The sequence below is a fragment of the Sphaerodactylus townsendi genome, linkage group LG02 (genome assembly GCF_021028975.2).
Source record: "Sphaerodactylus townsendi isolate TG3544 linkage group LG02, MPM_Stown_v2.3, whole genome shotgun sequence".
Classification (NCBI taxonomy): Eukaryota; Metazoa; Chordata; class Lepidosauria; order Squamata; family Sphaerodactylidae; genus Sphaerodactylus; species Sphaerodactylus townsendi.
The window spans coordinates 102560548-102580700 of record NC_059426.1 but is presented as its reverse complement, the minus strand read 5'-3'; positions in this window follow the sequence as shown (position 1 = coordinate 102580700).

Sequence of the window (20153 nt, the reverse complement as noted above, 5' to 3'; positions counted from 1 at the left end):
CAACGGTAACCCCATCCCCCGACAAGTTCCCCTGTTCGAAAGTTTAAACACTCCAAAGGTTGTTGAAGGTTTTCACGGCCGGATTCAACTGGTTGGAGTGGGTTTTCCAGACTATGTGGCCGTGGTCTGGTAGACCTTGTTCCAACCGTTTCGCCTGCATCTGTGGCTGGCATCTTCAAAGGTGTATTCACTAGCCATTGTCTCACTAGGCACAGTGTGTAACAGACTTCTCTCTGTGAATACACCTCTGAAGATGACAGCCACAGATGCAGGCGAAACAAGGTCTACCAGACCACGGCCACACAGCCCGGAAAACCCACCACAACCATCTGGCAAGGGAGGTGCCCCGGAAAACTGGGACAGCAAACCAACCCTCAAGGTAATTGGTTTCTCAGAAGGGTCAAAGCTATTAGGAGTCTGCGTGTGATGGGAAATTCCAGCTGGAAAAAAAGTGTCTATTTTTGACATGGACAAGAGAAGTTTTTCAACATTATTAGTTGTTTTGGTAATCCGTTTTCTCTCCAAATCTGCGGCACAGGAAGAGTCCTACAGCTCTCCGCTAGTTTGATGCTCACAGGCACAGCAGACTAAGTCCTTGCACAGACCATCCGCCTCATCTTCCAGCCCTCAAGCCATCCTTTAGAAGTTGGTCTATTTCTTTTTCATTCATTGAAAGAAAGCTGTTGTTTCCCCTTAAGCATTGCTGTTCCTGGGGGTTCCCTGGCACTGGAAAAACCAACAGCACAATCCTGAACAAAGCCACACCGTTTTAAACCCGTTGCCTTCAACTGACTTGGGCCCCTTCCGCACACGCAAAATAATGCGTTTTCAAACCACTTTCACAATTGTTTGCAAGTGGATTTTGCCATTCCGCACAGCTTCAAAGAGCACTGAAAGCAGTTTGAAAGTGCATTATTCTGCATGTGCAGAATGAGCCTTGGAAGAGTATAACACTGTTTAAGATTGTTCGAGTCCTGATCGTAAATTCTGCTAACTGGGTGGGACAGAAACACAGAGGTAGAAGGCTTCTCCAGGGTCATCCTCCAGGGTCATCTAGTCCAATCCCATCCACAAGGCAGGACATTCACAACTACCTCCCCTCACACTCCCCAGTGATCCCTGCTCTTCCTCAGAGGAAGGCAAAACAAACATTCGAAAACAGGGATTGTGAGCAGACACAGAGCTGCTGATGTAGTGGGTTGTGAGTCGGATTACTGGAACTCTTCTTCTTCTTCTTCTTCTTCTTCTTCTTCTTCTTCTTCTTCTTCTTCTTCTTCTTCTTCTTCTTCTTCTTCTTCTTCTATGTTGCCGTTCCCCTGGTGGAACGGCTTCCAACATATTATAGATAATGAAAACATAAATTACAGTCTATTTTAAATGTCTGCAGATCACCCATTCACCTTAAAAAGACTAAAACACTAAATCTTAAACCATATGCAATGTTTAACTACAGTTAGCAAGGCTGGCCCTTTAGGAGACCAATCCCAGACGTCACAACCCCATGCTCTATTAACCCATTAAGGTATTCCATCCTTTATTAGTTGGTCCTCATGCAAGATTTGAGATGGGATTTGGGGGTGTTTTGTTTTTCCACAGCGAGATCCCCCTACATTTCACTGCATTTTCAGTGTGTGTGTGTGTGTGTGTGTTGAAGACGCCGTTTTTTTCTTGTCTCTCAAGGCTCAACATAACAAACCAACGCCAACAGTCCATTTTCGGGACACACAAGGGATTCTCTCTCCCTGGAAGCGGGGCGGGGATGGTGGCCAAGAACCTGGCGTATAAACAGCTCCGATGGGGAGGACCGGTCAAGTCCGCGATGCAAAAGCCGCCGTGGCCGAGGTTTGTGGGGCCTGCCTGCCTGCCTGTTGCAGAACCTAACAGATGTGTTAAAACGTCCCGCGCTTGAAATGCCCCCCACCCCCCCAATTCAGGCCTTTGGTGCCAGCCAGCCTTTCGACGGCCGAAGCGTGCAGCCCGAGGCGGGCAGCCCTGATCCTATTAAGCATGAACGGACTGTCAGCTTCAGCTGTTCTCCCTCCCTCCCTCCGCCGCTTTTTCACTTGGGGGACACAAAGCGTTCGCCCTTCCAAAAATCTTATTAACCAGCTTTATTTCTCTCGGTGGCTTTTTTCCCCCTTGGTGCGGCCTTTTTTTTTGTCCCCATGATCTCCGTGTCGATACTTTAACCATTCAAGACCCCCCACCCCCACCCCCCAAAAAGGACGGGGCGAGAAGAGAAAGGGCATCTGCGATTTAGATCACATTAGGGCTGAAAAACCCTCTCTCTGAATTCCAGTCCAACAGTGATTGGAGCAAAAGACGTCGGAATTAGCCAGCCGTGCTGATAGATCCCCCCCCCCCAGTCGCAATCCCCAGACCCCCCCACCCCCCCGCTGGACAGGCTGGGGAAGGAACGCTTTCCTGAAAGAAGTCCTTGGATCCAGACCCCATCCTTTGAGTGGCGTTTTCTAAAATTTCATCTTTAATTTTATAGGGGGGGGGGGGAGCAAAAAACTCCACACCAAACAAACAACAGCACCTGTAGCAAAGGACAGAATTAGGATCAAATGAACTCCCGGGGATTTTCTCTCCTGCCCTTGCGGGGGGCGGGGAGGCGGTGCCAAAGGCGTGCGGCTGTATCTAGACCTGGGGGGTTGTCCCGAGTTCCCCGTCCGCCAGGCTGGACTGCTGGGTCTCCTCCAGCTCCGAAGGGGCGACTCGCGGTCTGAGGGCAGGTCGCCAGATCAGCAGGGCTGAAAGAAGCAGCGAAAGAGCGACGGCCGGCTCCCTCTTTTAACCCAGGACGCAGGAAGTCACCAAGCGGTAACCCCAAGCACCACGAAGCAGCCAGCCAGCCAGGACTCTGCCTGGCTGTGCCTGAGCCTGGCTGGCTTGCACTATGGCCGTTTACTTGCATGGGCCTTGGTATATATATGGGCCTAAGGCTCCTTCGGCACATGCAGAATAATGCACTTTTGTTTGCAAGTGGATGTTGCTATTTCGCACAGTAAAATCCAGCTGCAAAGTGCATTGAAAGTGGATTGAAAGTGCATTATTCTGCATGTGTGGAAGGGGCCTAAATTCTTCGGAACTCTTCCATAAACCCCATATACAGTGGATTAGGATCAGATTCACTCCACCAGTGCTTAGGATCTGAGCCAACCTGACGCCAGGGGCTTCCAGCATATTATTTGATGCTCACTGGATTTGGAGAGACATTCCATCTTGGAGAGACAGTCTGCTTACAGTCACTGAAAGTGAACAGGGAAGACCTTTTATCCCGAATAAGCTACTTGTTCCAATTTTTAGCTGACAGTCATGAAATGAAGAAAGTGAAGAAAAGGACAGATCCAATGTTTAGGGCCTATCCCCAGGTTGGCAGTGGAGTCTCACCGCTGAAAAGCATGAAGAATGTTTATCTTCCCTTCTGTTTGAATGAATTTCTCTCATTGATCCATGCAAAGAAAAATTCAGTCTACAAGAAACAAACCTGATTTGGTAGCCTGAATCCAAACTTCTTTCCCCCCTTTTAACTTGGAAGCAACTCCAGTTGTTCTGTTCCTTGGACGGGGGTTGCTAGATCCATCGTCTTACAGCCAGGTTGCGGGGGGAGGGGGGCGGGGGAATGTTTTTCATTTAGGCTAAACTGTGGATTGCATGGCGGGGCTGCAAACGAGAATCCCACTCATTTACTGTCTCGGGACATTTCCGACGATCGTGAGCGATCCCGTCCTCTCCTTCTGTTCCGGTAGAGCCAGAGACAGCAGAACTCATCTTTCCTTTAACTTCCAAAACTATTTTCCTCGGGGATATCTGGCAGCCAACTCCAACCCCGCCCAAGGAAACGTGCCTGGGATCTGGTGGCAGGCCGGTCTCTTTCAGGCGAGTCGCAGGGAGACCAATGGAAAGGCAGCGACTTTGGCTGCCGAGGGGCCGGGGACAGAGCCGGAGACGCCGAGGCCAGGCGGATGTCTGGTCCGGCCAGGGGGAGGGGGGGATGGGGATGGGGGGGGGGGTTGCTGTTTTTGGCGGCCCGGCTCAACTCCATTGAACGGCGGCGGCTTTCCTGGGTCTGTGGGCTGGGTCAGGCGCCCGCTGAGGTTCACACGTGGCCCCCTTTCCTCGGGCTCTGTTTTGGGGCCCTCCGAAAGAATCCCTTAAGCTCCCTGGCAAAAGCGACCGGGGCGGCTCTTCAAAAGGGGCAGGCGCCGCCGCAGAAGCCGAGAAACCGGACCGAAAGGGTCCTCTTGCCCCGCGAGGCCTTTTCAGGCGCCCCGGGGGGTCCGGGGAAAGGGATTCCCCCTCTAAGACCTCTGACGAATGCCGTTTGACCTCTGCCGCTCCGAGGGGGCTGGGGCTGCTTCCTGCCATTCATTTTCATATCCTTCTCTCCGAATGGATTTCTGGCCGGCTTTGTAGTGTCCCCCCCTCTCTTTGGGGGCAGAAGAACGGGGAAAGGGGGGAGCTTTTGCGTGTGCCGCAGGAGGGAGCCCCAGCGGGTTTCGAACCAGCAGAAATCACATCGGGCTGCCCAGCGCAGCTTTGAAGCCAGCAGCTTATACTGGCCGTCGGTGTTCCGGCGCGGCTGGCCAGCATTTGGGCGGGGAGAGGCTGGGAAGGCCCAGGCCTTCCGATAGGAATACTGCCGGAGGTCAGACCCACCCCGGCTTCGTCCTTCCCCAAAGAAAGTGGAGTGGAGAAAGGTCTCCAATGGATGGTTTCTTTCCTTATCTGCCAACTTCACTGTGAGTTTTTAAAATGGATTTGGGTATTTTTAAAAATTATTTTTGAAACCCTGAATTAGATCATCATTAAAAACAACAACAACAACAACAACTCTGCAGCTGATCCTAAGGAAGTGGTTAAGCCAGGATGGAGTAGTTAAATTCAAGTAGACTCTAATCTGGAGAACTAGATTTGATTCCTCATTCCTCCACATGAATGGCAGACTCTTATATGGTGAACTGGATTTGTTTCCCTACTCCTACACATGAGGCCTCCTGGGTGACCTTGGCAGTTCCTCAGAACTCTCTCAACCCCACCTACCTCACAAGGTATCTGTTGTGGGTAGAAGAAGGGAAGGAGTTTGTACCACTTTGAATCTCTTTACAAGAGAGCCAGCGTTTGGGACTCTTTAGTTCAGAGAGGAGACGTCTGAGGGGGGATATGATTGAAGTCTATAAAATTATGCATGGGGTAGAAAATGTTGACAGAGAGAAATTTTTCTCTCTTTCTCACAATACTAGAACCAGGGGGCATTCATTGAAAATGCTGGGGGGAAGAATTAGAACTAATAAAAGGAAACACTTCTTCACGCAACGTGTGATTGGTGTTTGGAATATGCTGCCACAGGAGGCGGTGATGGGTCAACTAACCTGGATGAAGGCTTTAAAAGTGGGGCTTTGGACAGGATTTATGGAGTGGAGAGGAAGTCAATTTATGGCTACCAATCTTGATCCTCTTTGATCTGAGATTGCAAATGCCTTAACAGTCCAGGTGCTCGGGAGCAACAGCCACAGAAGGCCATTGCTTTCACATCCTACATGTGAACTCCCAAAGGCACCTGGTGGGCCACTGCGAGTAGCAGAGAGCTGGACTAGATGGACTCTGGTCTGATCCAGCTGGCTTGTTCTTATGTTCTTATGTAGATGAGCCCTACCTGGCTTTTGGCATGGGCATGGGGAGGGTGACAAGGGGGAACAGAGCAGTGCCAGCCTTGTTCTCATGTGGCCCAGGGGGTGGTGGGTTGAGCAAAGGAGAGCTTGGGACAGCAACACCCAGCTTGGGTCATGCCTAATTTCTACCCCTAGACTCCTCGGCCTGACTTACAGAGTCAAGAAATGACATTCTGCACACGTGCAGAGGAATGAACTCTCTAGTATTCACTTTTTCTGCCACTGGTGTAGGTTTTTAAATCAAACAAAAAACAACCCACCTTGATTTAAAGAGGAAGGGGGGGGGGGCTTCTACCTCTTCCCCATCTTTTGACTCTTCTATTGTTATTTTTTTCTTCATGCAAGTAATAGAGATGTTCAGCAGCACAATCCTGGTTGTGGAAGGACTGGAAATGAGGATTTCTTTTAGGATGTGCTGGCTAGCTACCTAGAATGTAAATGAAAACAGCAGTGGGTATGGAACTAGTTTATGGGCTGAGGCCAGTGTAAAAAGTAAAGCATAATAGGTTTAAATATTATTCCTACTACTTTTGTTTCATTGGGAATAAAAAAGTCACTTTGCACTGCAGACAAGATGGAAAGGGAAAAAGATGTTATTGGTTGACAGATAATGATGCTTAGTGATTGTCACACGGAACCCTTGCTGACATATTAACGTTAGTTTTCTCACAGAAAAATGTAGAGAGCGGCATGTAGAGAACATACACACAGAATATATTTTTTGAGAACCAGTGGACAGCTGTACAAAAAGGGAGCATGAAGCGCAATATTTATGGAATTTTTGAATGAAGATACTTTAGCGATGGCTAAATTTTTAAATGGTGTTATTTTAACTTGTCAGAAGTTGTAAAGTTGTAAAGGCTGTTATTATCTTGCTAAGTTAATCTTAAACTATTTATATGCCATTAAAGGTATTTGAAATCGAATCGATACTTGATTCCCAGATATACTATAGTATCTTATAATCATGACATAAGGACTTGAGGGGAGATCTTATTTTACCCCTCCCAACTATTTCTTCCTTCCCCCATTGAATGCCACCATAGGCTCTCCCCTTTTCCTGCTTCTTTCTCTCCCTGATACCGACCAGCCAACACACCTTTATCTTCCACTCCACTGTCTTCAGTTTTACTTCCTTCCCCTTCCCTGTGGTTTCTATTCAGGAAAGCTATGTCCAGTGGTACAGCACTGGCTACTACATCTAGTTGTACATTCGGGAACCTGAAGGACTTGCAGGGAGAGACCTCACTTCCCTTTTTCTCATTTTCCACATTGTTTTTTTTCTTTCCCATTCCCAGGCAGCCCCTTTCCATGCTTCCTTCCCTTCTTGCGACCCATCTATCCAGCTATTTTTAATCTTCCCTCCTTAGCAGTATTTATTATTTCTTTACATCATTTATACCCCACCTTTCTCTACAATGGAGACCCAAATGCAGTTTACATCATTCTCTTCCACTCCACTTTATCCTCATCTGTAAGGTAGGTTAGGCTGAGAATGTGTTCCTGACTCAAAAGTCACCCAGTGAGCTTCCATGGCAGTCAAAACTTGGTCTCCCACATCCTAATTTGAGATTCTAACCACTACATCACACTGGCTGGGGAGGGGTGGCTGCTGTTGAACAGTAACAAGCTTTTATGATAACCAATATTGGGTGAGTCATATAAGTCAGTGATTGCAGCAAGTGGTTGCTACAAGGCCTTGCCCCAATGAGTTCTCCATCTGAGACCAAAACAGTCCTGGAAAGGGTGCCCCCCTCCCTCTGCCTCCCACCCCCTTCCCTTTCCATGTTATCTGCCCTCCCACCCCCTTCAACAGAGGATTGAAAGTTGGCAATACTGTTTTGGTTACTTAACAACCCCCCCACCCCCACCCCAATGGCCAGTGAGCTCTTAAGATGCAGGCATGGCTCCTGGTTTTTTTTGGGGGGGGGGCATCCCACCACATTTTTTTCCATTCAGATTTCTCTGCAAACCTGGACTTTTTGTCAGGTTTATTGAAAGATCTGGTTTTTTTCTGTCCATGGTCCTTGTCTCCAGATTTAAGTATCCACAGATAGGATACTGAGGATAATATACAGTGAACAAAGAATGATTTTATTCCTCTTCGGGACTTCCTTGACAAGGATGAAGCTAACTTGAACTTCAGAATTGGTATCCAGACCTTGAAAAAAATCTCTCTCAATAAAATAGAATAAGCAGTGCCTCCTGATTTGGGAGATCTTGATGTACAAAACTGGGGCATGAACCATCAAGGTTTGAAGACAAGAACAGTAGGATTTTATCAAAAAAAATTTAAAAAAGAAAAAGGATTTGAGATCTTTTTTTCCAGATTAAATGCCTGATCCTTTTTCTTTTGATATCTGTTAATGCAGTACAGGGTAAAGGCTATTAACTTATTGGCAGTGGTTACAATCAAAGAATCTTGTGAAATAGATAGTTTTCCTACAGAAGTTCCCTTTGTCTTTTTGTTAAGTGCCCAACTTTTCCTTTCAGCCAACTGAAGAGCCACCATAGAAAAAACAACAACAGCAACAACAGGATCAATGAGTTCTTAGAATTAATGTTTTTGTACACACACACATACAGGTGCTACTAGGCATAGTGTTTCCACCTTCCTGGAGAAAAAAAATGTCTTGTCTCTCTAATAGAGGCGTAATGGGATGTTATTTACTACGTGATATAATTAACTCCCATACTATGAAAAGCTTCAGCTGCCCATTTCTATCCATTAAGCCTCTAATAAAGGGGCAGGACATTTTTATTCAGGACTGCCAGACAACAGGATAACTGTCCTGTTGCATTTTCCTTCTCAAGTCAAGCTGATTACTTATATAGTTATGTTTTGTTTACTCTCATATCTCAGTTTTTCCTGAATTCGTCCTACGTAGCCAGGCCATGTTTCCTATAGTGGTGAAACTTCAATTGCTCTATTCAGCCAAATAAAATGTTCACAGGATGACTGTGCGGCAGTCCAGCCAATAACTGCAGTTTGCGGCCCAAAATGTCACAAATCCAGTCGGGAAAAGATGGGAACGTAACAGTGGATTCTCAGTGCAATTGTGTGTGAAAATTGTGTGAAAACTGAGGGCATGAAAGACCACTCCAGAGTATAAGCATGGAGGAAGATGAGATAAATGTACATGGATAAGAATGTAAGAAGAGGGCTGCTAGCTCATTGCAGTGGTCCACCTATCCCAGAATCATACTTAATAGAGAGTCTAACTCATTGCCTTGGAGGATTAACAACAAGTCCCAGAGGTTAAGGGCAATGGTGGGATTCTAGTTTTTTTGCCCCCTGGCACATGCCCCCCTGCTGCCCGATTACCTGGTTGCTGCACCCCCCTTTCAATGTTGGGCTGGGGGAAAGTGAGGGAAGGTGGCGGCTGTATGTGTCTGGGCCGGCTGCCTGGCCACTGAAGGGGCTTGGCTCTGGCAGCTGGCCTTGAAGTGGGCCATGCACCTAGGGGCCAGCTGTGTGGCCTGGGTGGTCCTTTCTCCGGCATTGGCTTGGAGGCCCAGGTGGGCGGCAACTGCTGGAGGCCCCTGTGGGGGCTGGCTGGCCGCAGATTGGGCTGCATGCCTAGGCCAGAGAAAGGCCCCCATGGGCCATGCAGCCAGCCCCTAGGCATGCAGCCTGCTCTGGGAAGGCCACCGCAGTGCAACCTGCCCAGGTAGCCTTCCTGGGCTAGGGCAGGCTGTGCTGCCAGCCCAGGTGTGCAGCCTGATCTGTGGGCATTCAGCTTACCATGGGGGGCAGCCCTGCTGGCTGGCTGCAGCCCTGCTGGAGGTTACCCAGGCCGCCTTCACCCCCATCCCTGGCTTGCCAAGTCTCCTCCCTGCCAGAAATGAGAGCGCAGGGCGAGGAGGAGAGCCGAGCCAGAGCCCTCTGCTCCACCTCCTCCCCCGCACTTCCTGGCTTGGCTTTTCTCCCTACTCTGGGCTCCAAGGTGCTAAAACCCCTGTCACTTCCTCTCCCAGGGAAGGGGGAGTGAGGGGGCTTTTAACAACCGGTTCACCTGAACCAGGCTGAACCGGCTGAATTCCACCACTGGTTAAGGGCCTTTCACTGAAGTTGGCTCCTTGCTACTGGTATTCACTCTGAATGTGAAGATTCACTTTAGTTCCCATTGTTGGACATATCTTCAATGAATCTTTCCCTTCTCCTTTTAAAGCCATCTGTGCTTGTGGCTAGCACTACATTAACACATGTTAATACAATATATAAAAATATTTCATTTTTCCATCCTTTACCTACTGCTTATCATCTACATTGGGTACTCCAAGTTCTAGTATTAAGTGAGAAGAAAAAGTTCTCCTTATTCACTTTCTCCCCCTCATGGATGATTTTATGAACCTCTATCATGTCCACTGGTTTTTCTTATGAATTAGAAAGAACCAGTGTCTTTAAACTTTTGTCATAGAGAATACGTCATAATCATCTTGGTTGCCCTCTTGTATACTTTTGGGCAAAGGTCCTGCCATGTTCTGCAAAGTACCATAATATCCTTTTTAGGATATTTTGTTCAGAACTATACACAGTATTCCAAATGCAACCATAATATAAAGGCATTATAGTACTTGCCACTCCTGGAACTATATTTTAACTGGAACTATCGTGTATATGCCAATAAAGGCTTATTGAATTGTACTTGCCACTTTATTTTCAATTCCCTTTCTAATAATTTCAAGAATAATGTCCTGCTTTTTCACTGCTGCTGACACCAAGCAAACATTCTTGCTCAACTATCCACTATAACTCCAAGATTTTTAAAGTAATTTCCAAATGGGTATTCTTAATTCTGCTTTAATGACTAGTGACCTCGGTTTTGCAAAGTTCGTGTTGTCAAATGGGTATTATCAGTTTTCTGGGCTTTTTGGCTGTGGTCTGGTAATTTTTGCTCCTAACATATTGTCCATATCCGTGGTTGGTATTCAGGTGAAATTTTAGGAGAAAAACTACCAGACCATGGCCACAGAGCCCAGAAAATGCACTACACCCATTTGCAAAGTTTCTTCTTTTTGAAATCAACTGTGAATGTTTTGGACCTTGGAAACAACTCTCCATTGACATTAATGCTAAACTCAGTTGTCCAATGGCTGAAACAAAATCTATAGCTCACATCAGGTTTTCAACCCTGCTCGTAATCAAGTCCAGGCACCTACCTTTTTAAGCTCCTTGACCAGTTGTTCCTATCAACAAAACCTGATAGGAAGTTTTGTTCCTATCAATAAAACTTATGAGAGTTAGAAACCTTGTTTTTAGGACATGATTTCATCACCCATTTGTCCAGTCAACGCAGGGCAGCTTAAGTAATAAATCCTGTCAAAAGTAATTACACCAATGCATACTCAAACTCATGAAGTGAGTATCATTTAATCACTATATAACATATAATAACTATATAACATATAATTCTATCTTTCATTCACTGATAACAATTCCAAAATGTTTTTAAAAATAATTCTGGTTTGGCTATAAAACCTCTAGATTAGGTTTTATTTTGGAAATCCGTAGTCAAGTCAATCTGCAATGCATAAATACAGGTATCAGTATGTAGCTTTAGAAAAAGAAGTGTGCTCCTAGAGGAGAAAAGAAAGAAAAAACTATGTACACTATATGTAAATATATATGGAAGGGGTTTCTGGGATTTGGAAAACTGTAAGAATGAATAGATTGTATGTTATTAACTCATACTGACACTTGTATTTATGCATTGCAGATTGGCTTGACAAAGGATTTCCGAAATAAAACCTAATCTAGAGGTTTTATAAGCCAAAGCAGACTTTGTACTTACTTGTTGAATTATTTAAAAAAAACATTTTGGAATTGTTATCAGTGAATGAAAGATAGAATGATACTCAGTGAGTTTTGAGTATGCATTGGTGTAATTACTTTTGACTGTACCTGTTGTACACCTGCCTTGATTAATATGGTAAGTAATAAATCCAGCAATACAACATTTCTTGATTTATTCACCTCCCTAATTTCCCTCTCAATCGCAATCACAGCCTTGTAGCATAAAAACCTTTGCATTTGGAATCCACACCCCAGATCCTCATCAGAATTTAGCTAAGGAATTAAAAGCTCAGAAAAGCCGAGGAAAAGGAAGATTTCCACCTGTAAAGAAAAGGTTGTTTGATAAAATAATGGACATAGCCAGTTACTGAAAGACACCTCTGGTAAGTATCTTTTTCTTAAATACTGTTTTCATGACAAGTGTTATAAACAGAAACCCATCACACAATAAAAGGGAAGCCTAAGGTTTACTGCCTGAGTTACAATGTGTTCTGGTAAATATCCAGAAACAAGGGAATATAGAAGTTAATTGGTGGTTAAAGAGGTCAAGGTATCTATGAGAGTGGCTTGCAATATCTGGATGTATGCAAATCAATATTTTAGACTAGAAATCAATGTTTGAAGCAACATGTAAATGTAATCTTGAGGAAGAGCAATCCAGGGATAGAGAAACCTGAAAAGATACAATCTTAAGAAATCAAGCTTGTTTATGCAATCTCCAACTGCGGTAGGAGTAAAGCTTGGCACTGCTGTCAGTTCTTGCTATCTCCTTGCCTTCCCTGAAGGGCTAGGGCAAGCCGCTCCACCGGCCCAGGTGCATGGCCCAATCTACGGCCGACCAGCCCCTCACTGGGGGGCAGCCCTGCTGGCCAACTGCAGCCCTGCTGGTGGCTGTCAAGGCCTCCCGACCGTTGCTCTAGCCAGGGAAGTGAAGTGACCAGCTGTCCACTCTCTCATTTCAGTTGGTACCCTTAATTTCTGCAGGTAAGGTTATATAACATGTATTGTATGATTTTAGTTAATTATTTGCTACTGCTATAGCATAGTATCTTATTGTGCATAATAAACTCCTTTGATTAGTAAATCTAACTGGGTGTGCATGCGTTGGACTTGCTCTGACTAGGGCAGATTCTGCACGGCTCAAAAACAGTGGTGGGAAAATGGTGTGAAAACAGTGTAATCCCTTTTACACCATTTTATACTGGTTTCACGCCGGTTTCACACTGCTGTTTTTGGCCCATGCGGAATCTGCCTAGGATTCTGAAAAAAAAAGCTGAAGCAGTGTGGCCTTCCCTGAGCTGAGCTGACCTAAGTGCAACAGCCTCATTGTTTTGGTTAAGTGGGCAATAGTGCACTGCCTTTTTGAAGTAAATCTTAGAGTCTGGTGTAGCATCTCTACCCATAGTAATTTCATGAGGAAATTCATGCCCTTTTTGATATGAACAGCAGCATCACCCCAGGTATGTCACTCCCTGTTCTGTTTCTACAGTTTGCATAGAGGGATAACTGCCTCCCATTAACTTCTGCCGTTTCACCAGGTTTCTGAGATGTCCACTATATCTAAACTGTCATTTAACATCAAGCACTCCAGCTTCCCTAACTTGTCTTGATGACTTCTAGTACAGGCATCCATGGCTCAGGTTTACTCTCACAGATCTCCCTTAATGTCCTACTCTCATTCTCAGGTTCTAGCCCATTCCTACCAATAATACCCCAAGTATTTACCAAATCACACCTTAGAGATGAATCTTTCCAAACTGGAGGCTCTCCACTAGAGGTTTGCATTTTTGAACCCCTCCCCCCAACAGCTGAATCCCCATATTGGCTTTTGGGTTTTTTTTTAAAAATGTTCAGCTCTATTAAATCTCAACTTAAAAAATTCCTGCTACCTCTGAGCTCCACAGGGAGCTGGGAGGCAGCAGCATGCAGAGCTGAATGTTGAGATCCAGGAGCTGAGTTCAGCTCTGTGCTGTTGCCACCTCTGAGCCCACATGGAATTTGGAGGCAGCAGTGTAGAGCTGAATGCTGCACTCCAGGAGCCCAGCATTCAGCTCTGTTCTGCCTGTGGCTTTAAAAGCTAGCCAGCAGGTAAGTGGGAGGGAGGGCAGGAGTTTTTTTAAATGGCAGCAGGTCTAAGTGGGCTGGAACTGGGCAATGATTCTGAATCTGCTTTTCAGCTCTCTTAAATTGCCACCATTTTTTCAGAAGAACCACCCCCCTGAAAAATACTGATAGGTTGTTTCGTGGGTTTTTTGAATGCACACTTCTACTCTCCAATAATGGCTTTCCCCCAGGAATTAGTTTAAAAACTGATCTGCCACCTTTTTGATATTAAGCAGCAGCATAAACAAGTGCAAAGTGATGCACGTTGGGACCAAAAATCTTAACCATAAATTATACAATGCTGGGATCTGAACTGGCTGTGACTGGCCACTAGAGAGATCGTAGAGCTGAGGTAGACAGTTGAATGAAAACGTCAACTCAGTGCGCAGCAGCAGTTAAAAAGGCTAATTCAGTGCTGGGGATTATCAGGAAGGGGACTGATGATAATTAAGCAACTGACATGATAATGCCCCTGTATGCAAACATGGTGAGAGCCCATCTGAAACACTGTGTGTAGTTCTGGCCACCATACATCAAAAAGGCAATGGAAAAGGTGCAGAAGGCAGCAGTTGAAAAGGAGTGTGTGTTTAATAATATTTGATTCTGGCTCTTCTGGAACTACAGCCAACCACTTTCTCACATTCCTTGTGTATCGTCTGCACTGCTGCCTCACTGCTTCCTGAACTGGCAGATGACACACATGTGAACATAAAAGAATTCAATAATTCATTATAAATATGCTGTGCAGAATTCACCAATGTTTCTATACACTCTGACTCAGTGTAACTCAGTCTCTAACAAAGAATGCTGTCTCTCTCCCAAGTTTTACACACGCGCTCTGACTCTCTCTCAGTTTAGCACAGACTCTCCACAGTCACTCTCTGGTGTCAACCAATCACTTCACTCTTTCATCCCGCTTTCACCCCCTTCTTTCTACAGTTTACCTCTCAATTTAAAGAAACACACACACACAACATTTTAAAATGTTACATGTTTGTTATTTCAAAATAATTATGTTAAAAATGGAATGAAGTTAAAGAAGATTTGCCAAGATGGAATAAACTCCACTTATTGTTGTTGGGGAGAATTTCTGTGATTAAGATGAATGTACTACTAATAATGGTATTTTTGTTTCTAACAAAAATACCATCGTTGGCAAATGATATTCCATTTAAACAATGGCAGAAGGATAAATCAAATTTTGTCTGGCAAAGGGAAAAGCTCACATTAAACAGAAAATGTTGCAAGATGAAAAAGAGGGAATAGGTTTAGGTTTATGAGATTTGAAATAATATTTTGCTATTTGTTGTTCAATTTGATTGAAATAATGGATTATGTTGAGAAAGAGAAACTGCTTGATCTAGTAAGACATGATTTGAGATATGGGTGGCATGTCTATTCATGGTATGATAAAGTTAAAGTTAATAAAGATTTTAATAATAATTGTGTTAGGCATGTCACTAGGACTGCCATTCTGAGAATATCAGATAAGTTTAAACCTAGATTATGTCCAAAAATGCCTAGGTGGTTTTCACTGCAAGAAGAATTATTTAGATGTAAAATAATGATAAAATGGACTATCAACTTTGGGGGCAATACATAAATGGAACAGTGGGAAAATATGTGTTTAAAGGGACCTGAATTTACCTTAAGTTGCAATCTTAAAGATAATTTTAATAAAATTATGTATCCCTGATACCTGTTGCCAGAAAAACTGCGGTGCTGGAAAAGAGAACAACCAAAAAGAAAACAACTGTGGACAACCAAAAAGCAAATTAATGGGTTCTAGATCAAATCAAGCCTGCACTCTTCCCAGAAGTTAAAATGACCAAATAGAGGCTATCTTACTTTGGTCACATTACAAGAAGGCAAGAGTCACTAGAAAAGACAATAATGCTAGGAAAAATGGAAGGCAGGAGGAAAAGAGGAAGACCCAACATGAGATGGATTGACTCAATAAGGCAAGTTTGGAAGACCTGAGCAAGGCTGTTAACAATAGGATGTTTTGGAAGTTGTTAATTCATAGGGTTACCATAACTCAGTGGAACACACATATGTAGAAATGTTATGTGAGACCTTGCTATTTTCCCGCTTTTGGGGGAGGATACTGTTCCTAGCCTTCCATGCCCACAGCATCAGATCTGCATGACTGACCAGGAAGCCTTTTGGGCTTGGCTATATTTTACTGTTGTTGAAGGACTTATCTCTAGTGAAGCAATATAATCTCAGAACCTTTGCACTAATATGTTTGTATGTGTATTCAAGGGGTATGTGTGTCTTCTTTTGCTTCCCTGAGAGAAGTGATGAGAAAAGTTCTCTATTTGGAGTTTAATACTTTTCTAAGCACCCTTATTGATGCTTACTAACTTTGCTGAGAGCCTGAATGGGACATGTTATATTAAGACACCTAAGGCATTTACCTTTAGAACTCAGCACAAGGAACAGTAACTGTTGGCTTGTTCAAAGCTAGTCTCTCCCCCCTCCTTCTTCTCCCCCTTTTTTCCCTTGAAAATCCTTCTATTGTGCCAATCAAGCAGATGGTTTGCAGGAAATATAGCTTGGCCCCAATGACCGAAACTAATTTTAACTAGCTTTCCAAACCTGGCACGTTTGTTTTGCTCTTTCAAAACAGCTCCAAAAACAGCTGGCAAGGGTGAATTAAACCCATTAAAGACACATTTATAAGAAATTATATTCACATAGGTTGTCTGAAATCTACCCCCTCCATCCCCCAAGGGGGGGGGGGATGAGTGCATTGAAATGAAAATGGCCCAGCAAACACTACCCTCCTTAACATTGCCCAAAAGTCTCAAAACATTTTACTAAATAGATTAACTTGACTATTGTTTTGCATCACATTTATCAGCTTCATTAAGTGAATAGCTGAACAAATATATTACACATGCATGAAAAGCTCTTTTGGGGGCTGCTGTATTGTGTCTTCAGCCCTGACAGGTGGTTAACTGTGTGGTGTCCCCCCCCCCTTTTTGGCTTTTTTCTCCCTTGCCCCCAAAGAAAGAAGGGATCTTGGATACAGCAGCAGAGACCAGACTTGGCAAAGGAAGCTGGAGGCAAGAGTTACTTGCTTTCACCCCTTCCATTCAGTCTGGCCAGCCCTGAATGACCACATTCTCAAATAGAGTCGGTGGATCTGATCAGGTCAAAAGTAATTCACTGGAGTTTTGCCCCTCTTTCTTTTCTAGACCAACTGCAAGGCTGGTTAATTTGCTTCTTTTCTTCCGGATGTGCTTGCCTTGTCTACTTTAAGTTTCTATTTCTGTTCAATTTATCTGGTTCAGCAAAGAATTCACATTAAAACCAACCAACCCAGACTTGTTGAAATTGTTTAAAACTCATTAATTTAGATAGGAGTTGGGTCAGGTCTGGACCTTGGTGATTGAATCGCTCTTCTACATATACCATTAGCTCTCTATCCCCCCCCCAAACCCCACAATTATACCATCCCCCCCCCCCCCCCAGCTCTGCATAATGTCTTTGTGCAGTTGCCCACATTCTGGATTTTGCCCTTTCTCATAGTGAGTGCATTTCCCAAACCTGCTTTGGTAGATCTTTCTAGGAAGATTGTACTAAAAGTATGTTTGGTCACAGTGTGGATGCATGCAGAGAGCCAATGAGGGGCAGTTGTTTAGGGCAGGTGGACTCTAATCTGAGAATTGGGTTTGATTCCCCATTCCTCCACATGAGTGGTGGACTCTTAACTGGTAAACCAGATTTGTTTCCCCACTCCTACATTCCTGCCGGGTGACATTGGGCTAGTCACAGTTCTCTCAGAAGTTTATCAGCCCCACCTACCTTACAAGGTTTCTACTGTGGGGAGGGGAAGGAGTTTGTAAGCCATCTTGAGACTCCTTATAAGAGACAAAGGCATGGTATAAATCAAAACTCTTCTTCTCTTCCAAGGAAGAATTCATTGTTATTTGCCTCCTTTGAACTTCTTCAGTTGAACCCTAATTTTTCTCCATCACTTTCCACAACTGGTACCATTTTCTGTCTATTTCACCTTACATTCACTGTTCCTCCACCACTGGTGGACCTTTGGCCTCGGAACAATAAATGGTAAACACACTGCTATAGTGCATTTTTTTAAATTAAAAAGTGAGCAAAAAGCATTCCAGTAAGGGGTGTGTGTGGCAGGTACAAGATGGGGCAGTGGAACGTGTATGGGCACTTCATATGTCTCTGCATTCACAGTGACAGTGAGAACATCAGGAAAGCAGCCAGAGTAATTCCATTGAGAGGCAAACTCCTTAGGGGTTAGTCAACACCCTTTCTTCCTTTCTTCCTTTCTTCCTTTCTTCCTTTCTTCCTTTCTTCCTTTCTTCCTTCCTTCCTTCCTTCCTTCCTTCCTTCCTTCCTTCCTTCCTTCCTTCCTTCCTTCCTTCCTTCCGTCCGTCCGTCCGTCCGTCCGGCCTCCCTCCCTCCCTCCCTCCCTCCCTCCCTCCCTCCCTCGGGCAGATTCTTTCTGCAGATGATACTTTCAGAATCTTCCAGAGAGTAGGGCAGATGGCATAGTATTAAAGTGAGGCTGTTTCCGCATGGCCAGTGAGCGGGGGTGCATCGGCATAAATTATTCCAATGCACCCCCCCCCCGGTTAATTCACATAGACGGTCCTGGTAGGGGCTCAGGCAACGACACAGCCTTCGCACAGGCTGCGCCATCCCTGACCGGCTTACTTGCTCCTGCTGGTTTCCGTTGTGTTGTGGAGGCCAGACACACACCCCTGGCCAGAGTGATGGCTCTGGAGGTGGAGGCCAGGAGGCATGTAACCTGGCCTCCACAAGGTGATGGAAAACAGCAGGAGCAGGTAAGCCGGTCGGGGAAGGCAGGAGGGAAACGCCGTCTTCCACCCACTGCTGTTTGCATGGCTGCGGGTGGAAGGCACCACTTTTGAAAAACCTCGCTCATGGAGCGAGGTTCAAAAGTGGCATTTCTGCACCGCTTGGGCAGCATGAGCATGGTGCCTGCTGTGTGAACGCCTCCCTAGGGACAGCATTTTTGCCATCCCTGGGCCACTGTTTACCACCCATGCGGAAACAGCCTGAGTGAAGCGTAAGTTCTGAGCCGCTTCAGATTTTGTAAGATGGAAATATAATCAGCTATATGGCCTGATATGCTTGGGATTCCCAGACTCAATGGGGAGCATGTCTTAGAGATAGTACAAATAAGGTTTTGAGCCTCAGTTTTCAAAAATCTGGGTTTTATGCTTCTATAAGCATCAGAAGAACAGGAAGCACTCAATAGATAGGTTAATAGAGTTTTGTCGAAGGCTTTCACGGCTGGATTCAACTAGTTCTGGTGGGTTTTCCGGGCTGTGTGGCCATGGTCTGGTGGATTTTGTTCCTAACATTTCACCTGCATCTGTGGCTGGCATCTTCAGAGGTGTATCACAGAGAGAAGTCTGTTACACACTGTGTTTAGTGAGAAGGGAATGTTTAGTGGGGTATATATTGTCCATGTCCATGTCCCAGGGTGGGGACTAAACTAAACACTCCTTTCTTACTAGACACAGTGTGTAACAGACTTTTCTCTGTGATACACCTCTGATTGGATGCCAATATAACATTATTGATTGTTGTTTTAATGGGGTTTTTATTGTAACTATTGTTTTATTGTGTTGTTCACCGCCCAGAGCCCTTCGGGGGAGGGGCGGTATATAAAACCAATTATAAATAAATAAATAAATAAATAAATAAATAAAAGATTCCAGCCACAGATGCAGGCAAAACATTAGGAACAAAATCCACCAGACCACAGCCACACAGCCTAGAAAACCCACCAGAACCAGTCAATAGAGTTTATTTTCTTCTCAATTATAACTAGCCGTTGAGATAAATATGATTCAGAAAGCATCTGATAAAGTAGACTTGAAGAGTTGGAGTTAAAGTGTACCTGCAGCCAGCACTTAAATGCTCTAAGCCTTGCTAAGGTCTCCATCTTGTACTGTCCAGTTTCAGCACGAAGGGCGGCATAAGAAGCACACTTTGGCATTCCCATGATTTTGCATTAAAAAAGTGGATTGTGGGAGCTTGATTAAGCAGCTGGTAGCTCCAATCCACAATGAAGCACTGTATAAAATTGAGTGCCTATCTTAGCACTGAAGATTTTTAAAGCTGCGGAAACAAACTGATTACCTCTATTGTGAAAAAAATGGGTGACAGCTGATGAAGTCGTATTGGCCATAGCTAAAGCTGATTTTCAATGGGGGTCCATGAAGCATTATACTAGAAAAGGAACCCTAGATATCTAAATTGTTTTATTTGTTCCAGGCTATGGTCAGGCTACAACTGCCAGTTATAACAACATGAAGTTTTAGCAAAAGCAAGAACCTTACATTTTTCACAATTAAGGTCTAATCTGTTGATTGAACAGTATTCAGTACAGCATCACATCAAGTGTTTCAGGCCCACCTGCGTAGATGACAACAATGCAGCATCATCTGCATATAGCAGAATTGGTATGTGGGTCGAACCTAATCTTGGGCTGTGTCCATCTATTTCCAAAAGAAAAGGAGCTGAGTCATTTTTTTAAAAAAAGATTAAATTAAAAAGGAGAT